Raw genomic sequence first — 19,071 nt, 5'->3', positions numbered from 1 at the left:
ATCATTAATAGTGTGACATACACGTCTTGAAATACCATGTGCAAATTCATAGATAGGAAGCAAACCCCACCCCATACTCTGATCTCTGGGTAGCGTATTGCTAATGAGATGTTTGGGGTTGTGGTTAGAAAGGGACGGCAGTGTTTCCGCCGCGGCGGCAATTTGGCGGCAGCTTCTCTGTCCCACTGGCCGCGGCGGCAAATGCACGACAGCTTCTCCCTTTTGCCGTCCGCAGCGGCAGTTTTTTTAACTGCTTGGGGCGGCAAAAACTGTAGAGCCAGCCCTGCTAATGAGACGGAGCTCATGACATCCTGCCACAAACTGACGTACGCTTTCCATCCGCTATGGTAGCAACTTAAACTAAATATGACTCACAACCACGGCTTGGAAAATGACTCTGCCAGGGTTTGTCCAAAAATGGTAATGTTGGCATTGTTGCATTGAGTGATAGAACAGGATCCGATCTGGGAATATGTCAGTTGTCATGCAGTTTTGAAATGCTCCCCCAGGTCTGTGTCCAAGCCGCAACTGGCGGTGATGTCTGATGGCTAAGTGGGACTGAGGATAATGTGGTTAGAGCTAGATCCTTCCTCCCTCTTCTGCACATTGCTTCTTTCCTTCCTGTGCAAACAGCAGAACTCTGAGCTCTTTCCTCAGCTCTCAGAACAGTGATTACAGGCGCAATGGCCATTCTCCAGGCCATGAGAGGGGTTTCTCAGGACAAATTATTTGGTGGCCTCAGAGTGTGGTCACCCATTCTTGCTAGTGTCCTCTCTCACTCTTTTCCCTAAAATACTTAATTAGCATTAGGAAAAACAAATAAATATGCACATATACACATCCAAATCACTGTAATTTATTTATTTCCATCTAGTAATTCTGTTGTGAAAAGTGATATTAACAAACATACAAGTATCACTTTTCACAGCAGACATAGGCTATGTCTACACTACGGCGGTAAGTCAACCTACACTATGCAACTCCAGCTACGTAAATAATGTAGCTGGAGTCGACGTACCATAGGTTGAGTTACTGCAGGGTCCAGACCGTGCGGGGGTCGATGGGAGAAAATCTCCCATCGACTTACCTTACTCTTCTCATCGGGGGTAGAGTACAGGGGTCGACTGGAGAGCGATCTGCAGTCTATTTGGCAGGTCTTTACTAGACCTGCTGAATCGACCGCTGGTGGATCGATCTCAGAGCATCGATCTCGGCTGTAGTGTAGACCTGCCCTTACTCAGCCCCGGCAAGCCTGGGGACAAATTAAGCCCTGGATGGGGGGGGTTGGGGGAGACAGCGAGGCCAGGGGCAATGAGGGTGGGTGGATGGGTGGCTGTGGGGGGGGGGGCTGAAGCCCCATGTCCTGAGGATGGGACCTGCTGCCATGCAGCTAGAGTCCAGGGCTGAAGCCTGTAACCCATTGACCTGAGCCTCTCCACCCCTGGGAAGGTTGGGAACTCACTGGCTGCCTGCTTCTCCAGCATTGTGCCCCAAGTGTCTCCAGAGGTGGGCAGGACCCAGACCTTGCTGGTGGCCCCAGCAACCAACACCAAGGCGGTGCAACCAGGAGCACCAGGGAGAGGGAGGGACCACTGCTCTTCCCCGCCGCCCCCTGAATCACAGCCCAGGAGGCTGTGGCCACAAGAAAAGTCCCTGGTGGCTGCATGCGGATGGTGGCCACATTAGAGAATCGCTACTCTACAGAGCTTGGTCTGCCACGCAAGGGGTATGGTTAGCTCACTCGTGTGCGGCATGTGCTCGCGAAGGGAACGCAAGATGCAGAATGTGACCCAGTGTATGTTCACTTGGCTTGCCCCATGGAATTCTATCCTGGCTGGTGGCCTCTAAAAACTAGAGAGTGAAGCCATCAGCATCCCTGCTCCTCTAGAAATGCTGACAGAAGCAGGACTTAATAGCAAATTTCCTCATTGACTTATGATTTCTTGCAGTGGGATTGCGCTTTATCCTTCTTAATAATCTGAATGTATGTTAAAGATCCAGGCCAAACATGCTGTTTGGGATTGAAATGTGACATAGATTTCTAAAATGTTAAAAATTTAATTGTGGCCTGTGCAATAAAAATTATTAAACATAAAGACATCCTCTCCCTTTACAGTAGCATTAAATGTAACATTCATTTTATGGCATTGGTACAGACAGAAAATTTCTCCTTGTAATGTAAGTGATCGTTAATGCAGTGACATTTCTCTGAACACAAAATGGGCCAAAGCCAGCCCTGGTATAATGATAGGAAAGTCAATACAATTACACCAGGATGACTTTGGCCCACAGTTTTTAGATGCCATAAAATATATTATGTTTTTCATTCCTGATTAGTCTCCCTGCGTTTTGCAGGCAGAGAGCTACTTAGTTAAATGACATTACATTATCACCAGCCTACTCTTAGATCAGAAGGCCTCAGTGAAACTTGGTTCCTATAAATATGATTGCTGCTTAGCAGACATCTTGTCTGCCTCTTGTTTGCCCAGTCTTCATCTTTATGTGACAGAAAGGATGTGTGAGACCAGAGATTATTCTTCATTGTGGGGTGACAAAAGGGAATTTCTGATAGACAAGTGATCTGAGGCTATTCTTTAGAGCAGGGAGATTATTATTATGTTTATTTATTTATTTATTAGAGTAGTATCGAGGGGCTCCAGCTTAGGTGAGGGCTGCACTCTTGTAAGCATTATACAACCATATAATACGTAACATACCCTGCCCTGTAGTACTTAAAAAAATCTAAATAGGCAAGACAAACAAAAGGGTGACAGGAAGGAAGTATTAACTCCATTTTACAGACCGGAAACTAAGGCACTGAACAATTATAATGTGTCCAGTTTGAGAACCCTTGTTCTCATCATCTGCATAGATGTTTGTATCAGCCTCATGAGGTGGAGGGTGACAACCCTTCATGCAGTCCAGCCTGTTAAGTGAGAAACCACAACTAAGATCATCAAACTGGTGACTAACTGTTAACTGTTGACCTCCCATTCAAAAGGGCAACAAAATAAGCCTACCATGCTCATCACCATTGTATCTAAATATGTACCATTCCAGTGTTGCCAACTTTCATGATTTTTATGGTGAGTCTTATGATAGCTGGTGTTTTTCTAAAATTGCCTCAACTCCTGGAGTCTTTTGAATACATGAGAATCTCAGCTTTCATTTTTTTAAAAAGGTAATGTGACCCTGGTGTAGCCTAAAGGCTCAAAACCCAGAAGACAGAGAAAGAACCCAAAACGTTGAGTTCTTTTAAAACCAATCTCATGATTTTTGAACATTTGGGGGTGGCACTACTATGTTCTCGCAGAGAAAGTCAATCGCTGGGTGCAGATTAGGAACCCTAACTACTTTGGCTTGGTCTACACTACAGAGTTAGGTCAACATAAGGCAGTTTACGTGGACCTAATTATGTCAGTGTCTACACTAGCATGCTGCTTCCGCTGAAGTAAGTGGCCTACTAACCCAACATAATAACTTCTACCTCCACAAGAGGTACAGTACTTATGTTGGTGTAGTTAGGGCGATGCAGTGTCCATGTAGACACTGGATTACTTACACTGGCTGTTAGCTGTCAGCCCCAAGTGTGGCTGACAGCTGGGCTCCCCACCACCAGCTGGGCACTGGACTCACAGCTGGGGCCCCCTCCTGCCCTGGCACTGACAGCCCAAGTGCTGGGCTCACAGTTGTCCCCTTGTTATACCAATAAAATAAAAACCAGCAGGGAGCACATGATTCTCTCTTTCAATTTTCTCAGAGGCTTTAGCTTGGTCTGCCAGGAATCTTTCTCTCTTTCTCTGCATTCCTGGAGCGCCTTTTTCACTATTTATAGCTGACTCTGGGTATTTGTAGCCAGCACCTTCCAGTTGTCTGCTCCCTTTTCTGTTTGGTTTAGCTTTTCCTGTAAAGATGCCTTTTCCTCTTTACATGAAGACAAGTGGAGGTAAGAATCTTTACATGCCTCCCACAACAACAAAATTGCTGCTGCATCTCTTTTGGCAGCACTAGAAGGTTTATATATGAGGATATGCTGAACCAATCTATCCTCTAGGTCTGAAATAGTGCAGACATCAGCTAGGGCTTGTTTAGTTCAAGGACTGTGCCCAAATTTTTGAAGGATTTGTTTAAAAGGTGTAATTTCTTTAACAAAAGGTGAGGCTGGAGTTCCTTCTGACTCCATTCCTCCCTCTGGTACTGGCTTACTCTGTTTTCTTTTAAACATCTTAACACAGGTATTTCAATCTCTTTGTCATTCCTGGTATTACTCAGCAAGTGACACAGCCTAGATTCTGAAATCGTAGCTTATCAAATTTCCTCATCATACCTGGCACAAGTTAGTGATTGACATAGCCTAGATTCTCTGATCCTGCTACTCCTTGTTCCAGCGAGCAGCACTGCCTGGCCCCCTGTTGCCCCTGATACTTCAGTGAACAATAGGACTTGGATTCTGTAATCATAGCTTAGTAATATGAGCTCTGTATATTTTACCTCTGCCTCCTGCAGGCCAGAAGGCTGGTTAACCAAATAGAAATGCCAAGCTCAATAGAGCTGGCGGTGTGCACACCAATATTTACAACAACTGAGGTTTATTACCAATATTCCCCCTTTTGCAATTCTCCACCAAAATGTTACACCAATGAAATAAAAACCAGCAGGATCTTATTAAAGGGGAAAAGGCAAAATGCCACATTTATTGTGAATACAGAAAGAATCATAGTAAGCAGTTAGTTATAGATATAACATTCCATCCATTCAATTTCATACTTATTCACACATTTGTTCATACACACACACGGAGGTTCTGCAAGGTTGTTATCATAGTTACCAGCCTTAGAGTTGCTCATGCCAAGCCACTGGCCAGGTGGCCTGGACATGAGGAGGGAGCAGGGCCTTGTCAGATGCTCATCTGATGCTCCTGGAAGTTGGTTTGCAGAATCAAACCCCAAAGTTCTCACTTTCTAGAGTCCATTTTTATAGGAATTTCTTCCTATGCCAGTCTATGGGAATTGCTTCATCATGCTGTTGCTGAATCAGCAGATGGCACATTCATGACGGCTCCGTGCTGCCAGATGTTATCTTGTTCTTTGGTTCTCCCATCTGTCCTCCGGGGGTTCTCTGGTTGTTTCCATTTGAGGCCTTCTTTGGCCTATGGACACTGGATTCTTAGGCTGGCACCTCCCTGATCATTCAGTTATTATCCACACCAAGCATCCATCCACATACATCCTCTATCTCTATTTTAATCACAATTGTTAACAAAGCAAGATAAATACAACAAAAGGGCGGGGAGTCTCTGTGTGCTGTTTCTGTTGTTACAAAGTATCGCTTTGAGTCTCTCTCTGTGTGAGTAGTTGTTACAAAGTACTGCTTTGAGAACAGACTCTGTTTTACCATGTACTAGCACAATTAGCAGCTTGCAAGTGTCACACAGAGAGGGAAAGAAACAGTAAAAATAAGAGATCAAGAGACCTCTTAATTAGTGATATCCTGGAATTTAAACTATGGGGAATCAAACTCATTTGTGATTTTAGTACAGAACTTCTTTAATATGATCCAACACCCTCTCCCCCAGATGTCAGCCGGGCACTGGGCTCACAGCTGGAGCCCCTCCCCCGGGGTTACGCCCCAAGCTGTAAGCCAGGTGCAGGGCTCAATTTCACAGCTTGGAGCCTACCAGCAGTGAAATTGACATTCTTGTCAGTTTCAGGGCTCCAGCTGTGAGCCCCTTGCTGCTGATAGCTGGTGCAGAGAAAATAGCAGTTATGAAACTGACAAGAATGTCAGTTTCCTTGCTGGTAGGCTCTCCTCCAGGATGGAGAACTCCAGCAGTCAGTGCCCCACAATGCCCCACTTCAGTCAAGGCAAGCGCTTCTGATGACCACCAGCAGAAGGAGGGTAGTGTGGACACCAACAGCCAATTGAATTACTGCGGAGGCTGTAGCTCGACCTAACTTAAGTTGACTGAATTCTGTAGTATAGCCAAGCCTTGTGGAACAGCCACTTGCTAAGTGCTGCTCTTAGGAAATGCAGTCGTGTGAACCAAGCCACCTCTCTCCTTTCCCCAACCCCATTCATGTGCAGGTCTAGAGCTGAGGAGTTACAATGCTGAAGGGTTAATGACAGAGGCTAGTAGGGATTGCTGGATTTTGCAGGTTGTTGCTGTGCTGTCATGTACTTGTGTGTTTTATGCCACTCCCAGCCATGCGGTGTCCTAGGTGCAACAAGGCTTTGGCAGCATACACACAGTGGGTGGGCAATCACTGGCTGCCCTGTCAAATGAATCTCTTGACTGCTGCATTCTGGGCTTTTGTGTCACAGACATTTAATCTTGTACTTGGCAGCTGTACTGCAACTGGCAGGGTTTACTCAGAAGGGGTTGGCAAGCAACCAGCACTCAGTCAAGAACAAATAACTGGTCCAGGGAGCTAGTCCCTCCCCCCAGCCAGCTCTGACCCATCTTGTGTTCCAGCAGATAGCTGCAGATTTGCACTTTGTAGTTCGGAAGTGCAGACTCTGCCCCCTTTTAATTCTTATGCAGGTTTTATGTGGCACACCAAAGTCCTTCCCTTGTGTAAACCTATGGGATTGTTAGTCAGCTGTGCACCTTACAGAATTATTTGAATTCAGCAGGGGGAAAAGAGGGCACCTTTGCCATGAGAATGAAACACCTGACAAAGTGCCGCCCACTAGTTCCAGTGATTTAAACTATATCCATGAATTGTGCATAGGGTGACCAGACAGCAAGTGTGAAAAATCTGGATGGGGATGGGGGTAATAGGAGTCTATATAAGAAAAAGCCCCAAATATCAGGACTATCCCTATAAAATTGGGACATCTGGTCACCCTAATTGTGCATGATCAATTTAGTTCTTTAATAACACATCTGGAATTGGCTCTTTGTAACTGCAGCTGAAATCCTTCTTTGTCTTTTAATAAATAGGCAATAATGACCTCTGAGCTGGCAATTGTCTGACATTTAATGTCTGCCTGGAGGCATCTGATTTCAGGTCCTAAACACATCCAGTCAGCACGATCTAGCAGACTGATCATAGGACAGGAAGCTGGGAACTTCTGTGTTCTAATCCTGTTTTTGCCATTGATGCAATGTGTGGTGTGAGGCAAATCATGTCAACCTCTCCGTGCAGTGGTAGTAGTAATTACCTAGTAATTAGCTTGGAAAATGAAGCACTAAGCAGCTAACTCATGATAGGATGTGGGTGTCAGTCAGAGAAAACGCACATACCATGGGTGTGCTGAAATGAAGCCGAGTGCCTTAACACACTCAAGGGAGGTGTGCATAAGTGTGTGCCCACATGCGTGCATATTCTTGGTTAGATCATACATACTGGATGAAGCTCCCTTGCTTATAAAATTATATTTGAAATAGAAGATTATTTTAGAAACCTAAATGTTTGCCAGCTGAATCCATTGAACGAGATATATAGGTAGATACTTTGCAGTGTGTTCACTTGATACAACTACAGGTTGCAAATCATTCAGTGGTAACATGACTCCTGCCCCCTCCCCTCCCCTTTCCCCCTCCCTCCCCCAGCAACTGGTTTTGAATTGTTCCTTTGTAGAGTTAGGGTGACCAGATGTCCCGATTTTATAGGGATAGTCCCGATTTTGGGGTCTTTTTTCTTATATAGGCTCCTATTACCCCCCCACCCCTGGTCCTGATTTTTCAAATTTTCTGTCTGGTCACTCTATATAGAGTTGAGGTGGGTTTACAGCAGTGGTTTCTCCTTTGCATCCCAAATAGGTAATGCAAGGGTAAGGCATGCTGTGTGCTCAGGGCACATGCTGCCTGTGACCAAGTTATCTCCACTGTTACAAAGAAATAATGTCAAAGATGAACATGCTGAGAACAGCTTTATGCTCTTGATTCCAGGAACCTTCTATTTACAGATGTCACATGGGAGGGCTTCCTCACCAAACTGAACCACATCCTGGGCTCAATCCAGAGCTGCACCCTACCACAGCCTCAGTGCAGCCGGTGGAGGGAGCAACTCTGAGACATCTTTCTGCCACCCGCCCAACCACCATCCTGCGGCTGATCCAGTCCCCAGTACAAGCTAGAGCAGCCCAAGAGCTGCCCTAAATTGAGCTGATTTATGATGGAGGCCATGTAGCCAGTGAGCATTGCCATAGTGCTCTAGTTCTACCTCCTTTGCTCCACAAAATGCTCCCACCCAGTCCATCTGCTGATGGGGGGAGGTGAGAGTAGGCCCAGGGGTAGAGCCAGCTATGTGGCTTTTACACCAGCTGAGGATTCTCCACACCGGGGTAATACTGCATCACTGTGACATACCAGGGCACAATCCAGACTAACGAGTAGCTGTGTCACCCCTGTCCAGTAATCTGAGATGCCCTTTGCAATGCCTTGCTGCTGTAGCCTCCAACCCAGACTGCTCACAAACAGCCTCCAGCATGTAAGTCACTCTCAGGTTCTGTCTGTGTGTGCTGCAGCCAGCCAGCCATGCCTTGGCTCTTACAACCTTAGTAATGCTGCAGGGTGACCCCCAAATGCCCCCAGTTCTGGATCTTCCTCCAGAAATGTATGTCCTGTACTGCCCAGCCCTCTCATAGAAGTACATATATTTTAAGTCCATTATTCCTTTAAGGGAATAATACACCAGCTTAGTATTTTAAATAGTTATCCAGCCATTTCAATTTAAATGCACTGGTTTAGCTAAAACAATAAAATAAGTTTATTAACTACACGGAAAGAGATTTTCATCAAGGCAGAAACAGTCAGAAATAGTTACAAGAAAAATAAAGAGAAAATGCATAGCAGTGCCTAACTGAACAAACTATATTGGATTCAAAGCAAAGTTTTCTCAGCACATGCGTTCAGCAGTTGTACTGACCGAAATCAGGACCCGCCCCACCCCAGAGGCCAACGGCTACTTCCTTTCTCTTTGCAGGTACAGAGAATGTGATGGGCAGGGAGAGCAAGGGTGTGTCCCGGGGTGTCTGCCCTTACTTTGTATAGTCCTGTCCCCCCTTTTAAGAAGCATTTCCAGCTGGGAGCAAGGCGACAGGCAGTCTGTATGAAAGGAAACTCCATGCTATATCTTTGCTCAGATGTAGATTTTTGCCCCTGCCCCCTGTCCTGCAAAGAATGGCAGGTAACAGCCTTGTTTACACCGGGCTGAGATGTCAGCTTGCCCTTTGCCTCTGAGGAACTGGTCTGGCCACTCCCCAGAGCTATATGGAAAACATACTTTTAGTCATGATCTCAGCTTATGTTTATAACTTCATGTACAACGCTGCTATGTGCATTTTGCCATGATTTTATTGACAGCAAATTATGAGTTTTTTAAATCAGGGGTGGGCAAAATTTTTGGCCTGAGGGCCACATCTGGGTATGGAAATTGTAGGGCGGGCCATGAATGCTCATGAAATTGGGGTTTGGGGTGCGGGAGGGGCTGAGGGCTCTGGCTGGGGGTGTGGGCTCTGGGGTGGGGCCAGAAATCATAGAATCATAGAATCATAGAATATCAGGGTTGGAAGGGACCCCAGAAGGTCATCTAGTCCAACCCCCTGCTCAAAGCAGGACCAAGTCCCAGTTAAATCATCCTAGCCAGGGCTTTGTCAAGCCTGACCTTAAAAACCTCTAAGGAAGGAGATTCTACCACCTCCCTAGGTAACGCATTCCAGTGTTTCACCACCCTCTTAGTGAAAAAGTTTTTCCTAATATCCAATCTAAACCTCCCCCATTGCAACTTGAGACCATTACTCCTCGTTCTGTCATCTGCTACCATTGAGAACAGTCTAGAGCCATCCTCTTTGAAACCCCCTTTCAGGTAGTTGAAAGCAGCTATCAAATCCCCCCTCATTCTTCTCTTCTGCAGACTAAACAATCCCAGCTCCCTCAGCCTCTCCTCATAAGTCATGTGCTCTAGACCCCTAATCATTTTTGTTGCCCTTCGCTGTACTCTTTCCAATTTATCCACATCCTTCTTGTAGTGTGGGGCCCAAAACTGGACACAGTACTCCAGATGAGGCCTCACCAGTGTCGAATAGAGGGGAACGATCACGTCCCTCGATCTGCTCGCTATGCCCCTACTTATACATCCCAAAATGCCATTGGCCTTCTTGGCAACAAGGGCACACTGCTGACTCATATCCAGCTTCTCGTCCACTGTCACCCCTAGGTCCTTTTCCGCAGAACTGCTGCCGAGCCATTCGGTCCCTAGTCTGTAGCGGTGCATTGGATTCTTCCATCCTAAGTGCAGGACCCTGCACTTATCCTTATTGAACCTCATTAGATTTCTTTTGGCCCAATCCTCCAATTTGTCTAGGTCCTTCTGTATCCTATCCCTCCCCTCCAGCGTATCTACCACTCCTCCCAGTTTAGTATCATCCGCAAATTTGCTGAGAGTGCAATCCACACCATCCTCCAGATCATTTATGAAGATATTGAACAAAACGGGCCCCAGGACCGACCCCTATGAGGAGTTCAGGATGCAGGAGGGGACTCCGGGCTGGGGCAGTTGGAGTTGGAGTGCGGAGGAGGGTGAGGGCTCCAGCTGGGGATACAGGCTCTGGGTTGGGGCTGCGGATGAGGGGTTGTGGGTGCAGAAGCGTGCTCCAGGCTGGGACCAAGGGCTTTGGGGGGGGAAGGGGATCAGGGCAGGGTGTTGGAGCGCGGGAGGAGTCAGGAGTGCAGGCTCCAGGCTCTTACCTCAAGCAGCTCCCGGAAGCAGTGGCATATCCCCCCTCCGGCTCCTATGTGGAGGCACTGCCAGGTGGCTCAGTGCACTGCTCTGGCCACAGGCACTGCCCTGCAGCTCCCATTGGCCCTGGTTCCTGGCCAATGGGAGCTGCAGAGCCCCTTGGCTGACTTTATGCATAGGAGCCAGAGGGGGGACATGCCGTTGCTTCCAGGAGCTGCACAGAGCTAGAGCACGTGCAGAGCGGGGCAAGCCCCCAGCTGGAGTGCCAGAGCAGGGAAAGCCCCACTCCCCAGCAGGAACTCCAGGGCTGGATTAAAACATCTGAAGGCCTGGATGCATCCCCCAGGCCATAGTTTGCTCATGCCTGTTTTAAATGATACCCACAAGGCTGCCTTGTAGAAACATTACAATAGTTTGTAGGGTGTGCATGCAGGGCTCTATTCTGTCTCACCTCGACTGCTCACTTAAGGTCACTTTCAAGTACCTTTTTGTTGGTCTAGCAGTGAAAAGGGACCTTAGTGTGAGTCAGGATCTGCTGCCACATGTGCAGGTGGATGAAAATCCCTCTAGAGCAGTGATACTCAAATGATGGCAGGGGGAGGTGCGGGAATGTATCAAGGGAGGCGTGAGCAGTGTGCCTTTTTTTTTTTTTTAAGAGCTCCTGCTGTCAACCCCAGGTGGCAGGGCTTGGACGGTCAGCCCCAGCAGCTGGGGCTCGTGCTGAAGAGCTGTGCACACCTGTGAGATGGAGGGAGAGGAAAAAGGGGGCCACCAGCACCCTGCCACCTGGGGCTGACAGCCCGAGCCCTGCTGCCTGGGTTTGGGCTCTCTCCCCCACCCCAATCCTTCACCGGGAGGCAGCCGGGGCATGGGCTCTCTTTTCCCCCCTCCACTCCCTCACCTGGAGGCAGCAGCAGGACTCTGGTTGTCAGCCCCAGGGCAGTGGGGCTCCAGCTGTCAGCCCTGGGGTGACAGAGCTCCTGCTGTCAGTTCTGCGCTGTGGGGCTCCAGCTATCAGCCGCGCCAGCAGCAATGGGGGGCTAAGTCTGCTGTGGAAGGTGATAGTGAGAAATATCACTTTTCACATTGCCACCCTTACGTTTGTGCTGTCTTCAGTGCTAGGTGGTGGTATATGTACTTGTCTGGGGCAGACGGGGAGAGTAAATGACTTCAGACACAAAAAAGGGGGCCGTGATCAAATACGTTTGAGAACCACTGCCTTAGAGGACAAGAGAGGTTAAATGTACCCAGACCCTGACCTGACTTCTACTGAAGTCAGTGCCAAATGTCCCACAGACTTCAATGAGGGCAGGGTCTAGCCTTTAGTTATCAATTAGGCCATGTAGAATGACATCTTCTGGAATATTCAGAGTCGTAATACCACAGGGTAGAGGAAAAGAGGCGAGGTAGGGGAAAGGGAGAGAGGCAAGTCCGATATTTTTGACAAGTATCATAAACATGCCCAGGGAATGAGATGGGGAAATTGTTCAAATCCTCAATGAGCTTCTTTCACACTTGAAAAGTTAAGTTTCTTTGTTTCTAATCCTGTGTACTTCAAGGGCCTTCTCTTGTGAGGTGCTGAACCAGTCACGGGCACGGCTTAACACCTCAAAAGGCTGGGTTTTGCTGTGCTTCTGAATTCTTGTTGCATTCCCGTGGCTAATCAGTCACAAATCATTCTTCTCCCTCCCCCACCCCCTTTTCTTATTAACATTGTAATGAACTCCAAGCAGAACAGCAGAGGTGCTGTGAATGTTACTCCCCTGGGCTGTGGCTCGCACAGCCAGGAAAATCAAGAAGGCCTGGGTTTCCCCCAGAAAGAGCTTTTTCCCATTCACAACCCAGATCATTCACAGTCCATCTTCCTAATGTATCATCATTTGAGACTTACAAAGGATAATGGGTGAATCCAGAACAAAACCAAATACTGAAGCAGGCCCATTCCCCCAGAAATGAGAGCTATGAAGCGAATTTAAATATCCTGATTTTGATCTCACTTACACAGAGGTAAATCTATCTGTCTGAGATACTTATATGGCCCCCATTTAGCGTGACCAGATGGCATTATTGTATAGGGACAGTCCCAATTTTGGGGTCTTTTTCTTATATAGGCTCCTATTACCTCCCACCCCCATCCTGATTTTTCACATTTGCTGTCTGGTCACCCTACCCCCATTACAGTAGTATCTGAGCACCTGACAATCTTTAATGTATTGTTACCCCTTTTAGACCCAAGTGGTTAGCTCATATTCGGGGCCTTGTGGGTTGTTTCCATTAGGAGGGTAAATGATGCTAGAATTAGGTGTTTCTTTGATGCGATCCTGTTTTTTACAAAGAGTGCACACAAAGTCCTGTTTCCCTGAACTCAGCAGGCATCAGACAACGGGAAGCAGGTTTCTTTGCTCACAGCTCCAAGCACTCTGCCCAAAGAGTTCTCTCTCTCTGTAGGCCAGGGGTGGGCAAACTACAGCCCATCAGGGCTTTGGATCCAGCCCGCAGGATTGCCACCCCCATGCGGCGAGCTCCACGTCCCTGCGGCCCCTTGGGGAGAGGGGTCAGAGGGTTCCATGCGCCACCCTCGCCTGCAGGCACCACCTCCCACAGCTCCCATTGGCTGGGAATGGGGAACCGTGGCCAATGGAAGCTTCGGGGGAGGTATCCACAGGCGAGGGCAGCGTGCAGAGCCCTCTACCCCCTCCCCCGGGGCTGCAGGGATGTGGTGCCAGCCACTTCTGGGAGCGGCGCGGGGCCAGGGCAGGCAGGCAGGGAATCTGCCCTGGTCCGGGTGCATGCCACTGCCAATCCAGCACCACTCCAGGTAAGCAGCGCCGGGCCGGAGCCCACACCCAACCCCTTCCTGCATCCTGCACCCTGCACCCCAACCCCCTGCCCTGAGCCCCCTGCTGCATCCTGCACCCCTCCTGAACCCCAACCCCCTGCCCTGAGCCCCCTCCAGCACTCCTCCCTGCACCCTTGCCCCGCACCCCCTCCTCCCCGAACCCCCTACAGCACCCCGCACCCCTCCTCAGCCCCAACCCCTTGCCCTGAGCACCTTCCTGCACCCCGCACCCCCTCCCACACTCCAACCCACTGACCCAGCCCTACATTCATGGCCCTGCATGCAATTTCCCCACCCAAATATGGCCCTCGGGCCAAAAAGTTTGCCCACCCCTGCTCTAGGCTTTCTCTCAGAGCAACGCTCCCTGTGATTTTTCTGGCTTATTCTTAGGCATTCTGCCTGATTCTTTCTGCCTGTTTCTGACTCCCAGACAGACAGCTGCAATCCAATCAATTCACAGCCCCACTGCACTGGAGTCGGTCTAGTCTGTTGGCAGTGGCATTTGTTAGCAATCCCCAGGGTGGTGTTTTCCATTGTTTCGGCTATCATTAAACAAAGGGGCATTTAATCCCGCCGATTGCCTCAGTGGAAGGCAACCTGCACACCCATCCAACAGCTCCCAAGACAAGCTTGCTGGAGACCATGCAACCTCCAGCATACCAGTATTTATCCTCACCACCCTGTGAAAGTACTACTGTTTGCTAGTGGTATGTCGGTGAGTCCTACTGTCCCCATTGTACTGACGGGAAACTAAGGTGCAGTGAAAGTAACGACTCTGTGACGAAGCAGGGAATTGAACTCACATCTCCCAAATTCTAAGCCACGCAACCACTGGAAGATCCTTCCTCAGCAATAAGTCCAGTAAAGCCAGTGGCTTAATTCCCCTGTTGGCTTAAGATAACTTTGTACTCCAAGGGTGAAATTATGGCTCCGCTGAAGTCCATGGCAAAACGTCCACTGATCTCAATAGGGTCAGGAGTTCTGGGTCAGCTCGAGATTCCTCCCTGGTGTAAGTCAGAGCAGCCTCAGACAATGTACCCTGTAAGCTATGCTGCCATGCAGTAATCTTTTATGTATGGCACAGGTCAGAAACCGTGCTGCTTACGTCCATAGGTGCCGACTTCCCCTCTACTGAGGGGGTGCTCGACCCCCTCTGCCCCAGGCCTTCCCCCACCCCTGCCCCACCACTTTCTACCCCCACTCTGCCCCAGGCCCCGCCACCACTCCATCCCTTTCCCAAGGCCCCACCCCTGCCCTGCCCCCACCCCTTCCTGCCTCTTTCCGCCTGCTCCCCTGAGCATCCCTATCCCTGCTCCTCCCCAGCACCTCTTGCATGCCGCTGAACAGCTGTTCCGCGGTGTGCAGGAGGCACTGGGAGGGAGGGGGAGGAGTTGATCGGGGGGTCGCTGGTGTGTGGGAGGCATAGGTGCTGTGGGGAGGGGGAGCTGGCTGCCGGTGGGTGCTAAGCACCTGCTAATTTTTCCCCGTGGGTGCTCCAGCCCTGGCGCCTATGCTTATGTCCCCTCAGTGGAGCCCAGCAGGGTGTGGCATGGCCCGCTGTGAACCTGCTCTGCTTGTTCCCCCACCCTCTATGACATGGGGCTCACAACCCCGACTGTTCACTGCAAGGGAATGGAACACTTCTGGTCTCAGGGTCACGCTCGGGGACACCATATGCTCGGGGACACCCTTCTGGACTCTGCGGTGCCAGCCTGGGGCAGCGAAGGATCTGGAGCTGTGACCTATCTGGGCCAAAGCACCATTTGCCCCCTCTCTCTGCCGGGCAGTTGGTTTCCAGGGACACAGTAGTGGTTGCTGCTGCTCAGAGGCAATATGGAAGGGAGCAGTGGCCGTGGGCCTGGGTCTGGGTTGTGAAAAACCCTGGTGCAGAGAGCGCTAAGTTGACAGAAGAATTCTACCACCTCTCGGGGAGGTGGATTAACTACAGCCCCTCCCATCGCCGTAGTGAGTGTCTATACTGAAGTGCTGTAGTTGAGTCTCTAGAGTGGTTTAAGCACAGACATAGCCTGAGGTGCTTGGCTCCAAAAGAGGGTCGGGGCTTAGAACACACCCTGTGGTCAGCCTCTCCTGTTGGCTAGCATAGGTGACGCCTCACCTAGCATGCTGGCTTTTGTGGGTTCCATTCTTAGGCTCATCCCTCTCCCCTTGCACTGTACAGGGGAGTTTAGTGGATCACACTGTAGTTCCTGTGATTTTCTAGGCACTGGGACGGTCAGCACTGCAACGCCTAAGTCCCTTTGTGGATCTCTCCCTTAGGCCCTTTAGAAAATCCCAGCCCTTACCACTGTGGACTAGAGCGGTTTTCGGCAGTTCTGAAGGCAGGCTAGTATACTACTTGTCAGCAGGCCGCAGAAGAGTTTAGGCAGCGGGGCGTGTTGGGTTGTGCATGCTTAGCAACAGGGGGAATGTTTCTTCACAAATGTCACCCACTCCTGTGACCACCTACCTGCTCACCACCAGCCTCCCCACTCTGGTCTCTGGCTAAACTTTTTCCTCCCATTGTCCATAATGCCACAGCCTGAAATGAACTTGAGGATCAGCCGCCTCCGTGTTGGTCGCTAGGGTGGCATTTCCCCATGCAGCTGATCTTCTGCAGCCTGTACTCTCAGACTGGGCCTTACCACTGCATGTGGATCACACTTCGTGGGCAGCCACGTATTGGAAACAGATGACCTCTTCCACTTGCTGAGCTCTGGGAACAGGGTCCAAGGTCACATGTGGCAGGTGACCAGCGTACTTTGAACACTGCAAGTGCGATGCCACAGTGGGAGCTTTTTTGAGTGTATTGCTCACTCCTGTGTTTATGCTGTAGGCATTCAAATTACTTCCAGACTTGGTGCTGGGAGGATTAGAGAGGAGCTTTATGTGCCACGCAAGTGGGATGCCGTTTACTTTGGCTCATAATAAAAGCTGCGATGTAATAAGTATTTCGTTAGTTTGTTGTTTGATTTCCTAATCTTTTAAATTTGGACAGTAAATCCAGCCTAAATGCAGAGGACATGAATATGCTGCTGGCTGATGTACTAATGTGTCAGTGCACCCCTTTGGTCAGACAGAGCATTGTACAGAGACAACAATCCTTGCCTTTTGCTCTTGCCGGCCCATTGGCTATCCCACTGTGAATAAATACTTAAACAGTCCCTGGGCCAGACACACAGTGCAAAGGACTCTGTATCCAGTGGTTAGGGTATCCAACTGGGTCTCCGGCAGTCCTATTCTGGACTATGAAGGGTGTTAGCTTCAGTCCCACTGGAGCATATGGGTTTCCCCTGATATTAGGGCGACCTGGTTCTGGTCCTCAGAGGGTCTGGAAACCCTCTGTGGTTCTTAAGCCTCTGTTGAGGGATCATTACGGGAACCCTGGCCCACCCACCCCACTGGATTCCAGCTCAGGGCCCTTAAACCAGGCAGGCAGAATCAGTCTTCAACAATTCTTCCTGTTGTACCCTGAGCTACCTCTTATCTCCCTTGGTGCTGTGGGCTTCTCCAGACAGTGGTTCTGATTGTCCCTTCTCTGAGGTGCTGCTGTCTGGGTGGCTTCTCACCAGTTTGCCGGCAGGACTTTCCTTCTTTAGCCTGCTTGCTCTTCTGGCAGACACTGTACTCACCTCTCTGCTTCTCAGCAACTTGGTTCTCTTAGCTGCTCTGCCAGTCAGTGCTGATAGCTGCCACATTGACAAGGGGCTGCTTGGCCAGAATGGGGTCTCTACACCCCAGGACACATGCCCAGGAGTTAAAACAAATCTCTATAGGATTGCAGACTTTATTACGTGTGAATATGCTAGCAAGTATGACTAGGGCCTGCCAGATTGGCAGTGCGTCAACCTGCTTTAACAGCAGCTTGGCAGAAGCGAGACCCATGCGGGACTGGGTGGAGGAGGTGGATGCCACATGCAACTTGACAAATGTAATGGATGGGGAGTTAGCTGAAGTGACAAAGATACAATTTGAAAGGTGCGTAGATGTCCTAGAAAAAAGCTCCCTATGTGAAATCCACCCTTGTATGAAGGACCAGCACCAGATTTATGTTTCACTTAAACCCTCAAAGTAAGGCTTAAGTGGGACTTAAAAATGATGCCCAGGCCTTCTGCCCAGGAATGAATTTCATGCAGTGTGAACTGAGATCAGTATTAAAATTGGTGACAGGAAAAACCAGAGCAAAATACTGAACTCTTTAACTCCCTCCTGAGGGGAAGTGTTACAGAGACCAGATAAGTGTAATCCCAGGATTCCCAGCATCTAATTGCTAAGAAAAGTAACTCATGAAAAACATGAAAACCTCTTTAAAATAATAGTGATTAATCAAATGTGGGGGAAGGGAGGACATAGGAAGTGATGTTCACCGGGGTGGGGGTATGTTTCTGTCAGTGTTACAAGTGGTGGCTCAGCCTGGCTATCAACTGGGGAGTCTCTGGGGAGTGAGTGAGTGAGTGAGAGAGAGAGAGTGTGTGTGTGCGTGTGCATGTGCGTGCGCACAGCCTTAGGTAACAGCTAGTTGGCTTTAGGCTTATGCCAGAGGTCCCAGGTTCAATCCCACTTGCTGATGACTGGGGTCTGTTGGCGTTTCACCAGCAGCAACTATTCAGTGGATATAAGGGCTGGATTTTCCTTTTCTTTACAGCTGTGTAGATCAGGAGTAACTCCAATACAGTCACAGAGCAACATGGGTGTAAATGAGTAGAGAGCCAGGCCCAAGCTACTGAAGCAAGTGACAAGTATTTCTTTTTTTTTTTAATTTATTGAGAGGTGGAAATTGATCAAAAATGTTTGTGCAAATATTTACTTGAATAAACAATTGAATTTGTTTGGTGGTTTTTACAGACCTTTTTGTATTTGTTTTCTAGAGTATTCTAGTGAAGCCATGACCCACAGAAATGTTCATGTAAACAGCGAATTTTAAATATATATTAGAGTACATCCACAGAAAACAAATTTTGAACTTAAAAATCTGAGAATTTGTATTGGAAGATGTTCATAATCATTACAGTCAGAGAACAAAACAAAAACCAGGTTACCTTCTGTATGTGTCAAATCAAAATTAGCACATCTTGAGTTTCTAATATCAAATACTAGCAATGAGTTGTTCAAGAAACAGGGTTATTTGCAGAAAGTATTCAGGAATCATTCTGAACAGTGAATAAATCTGAGCTGCTTGCTAACAACTTATAAATATAAAGATGCAAATTTTATCAAATTATTCACTAGAAATTATTCAGTCAGTTTTGATGTGCTATCTGTGTTCCTACGCGGTAAGCACTGTGGTCCTGATCTTGCAAATACTCATACATGTGAATAATTTGTATGCATCTGAATAGTTCCACTGGATTCAAAAGATTACTCAGGTATGTACATATTTGTAGTATCAGGACATTAGTTAGCTGTCTCTGTTATTGACGGCAGTTTTCCTTTAAATCACCAACTGGAATTGTCAGATAATCACACTCTTCTTATGGTGTCAGGATTTGGGGACTGTACAGAAGATGAGGAGCCAATACGTTTTTAAAAAAATGAATGCCTGAGATCTGA

The sequence above is a fragment of the Dermochelys coriacea genome, chromosome 3, assembly GCF_009764565.3.
Source record: "Dermochelys coriacea isolate rDerCor1 chromosome 3, rDerCor1.pri.v4, whole genome shotgun sequence".
NCBI lineage: Eukaryota > Metazoa > Chordata > Testudines > Dermochelyidae > Dermochelys > Dermochelys coriacea.
This window is presented reverse-complemented; position numbering follows the sequence as displayed.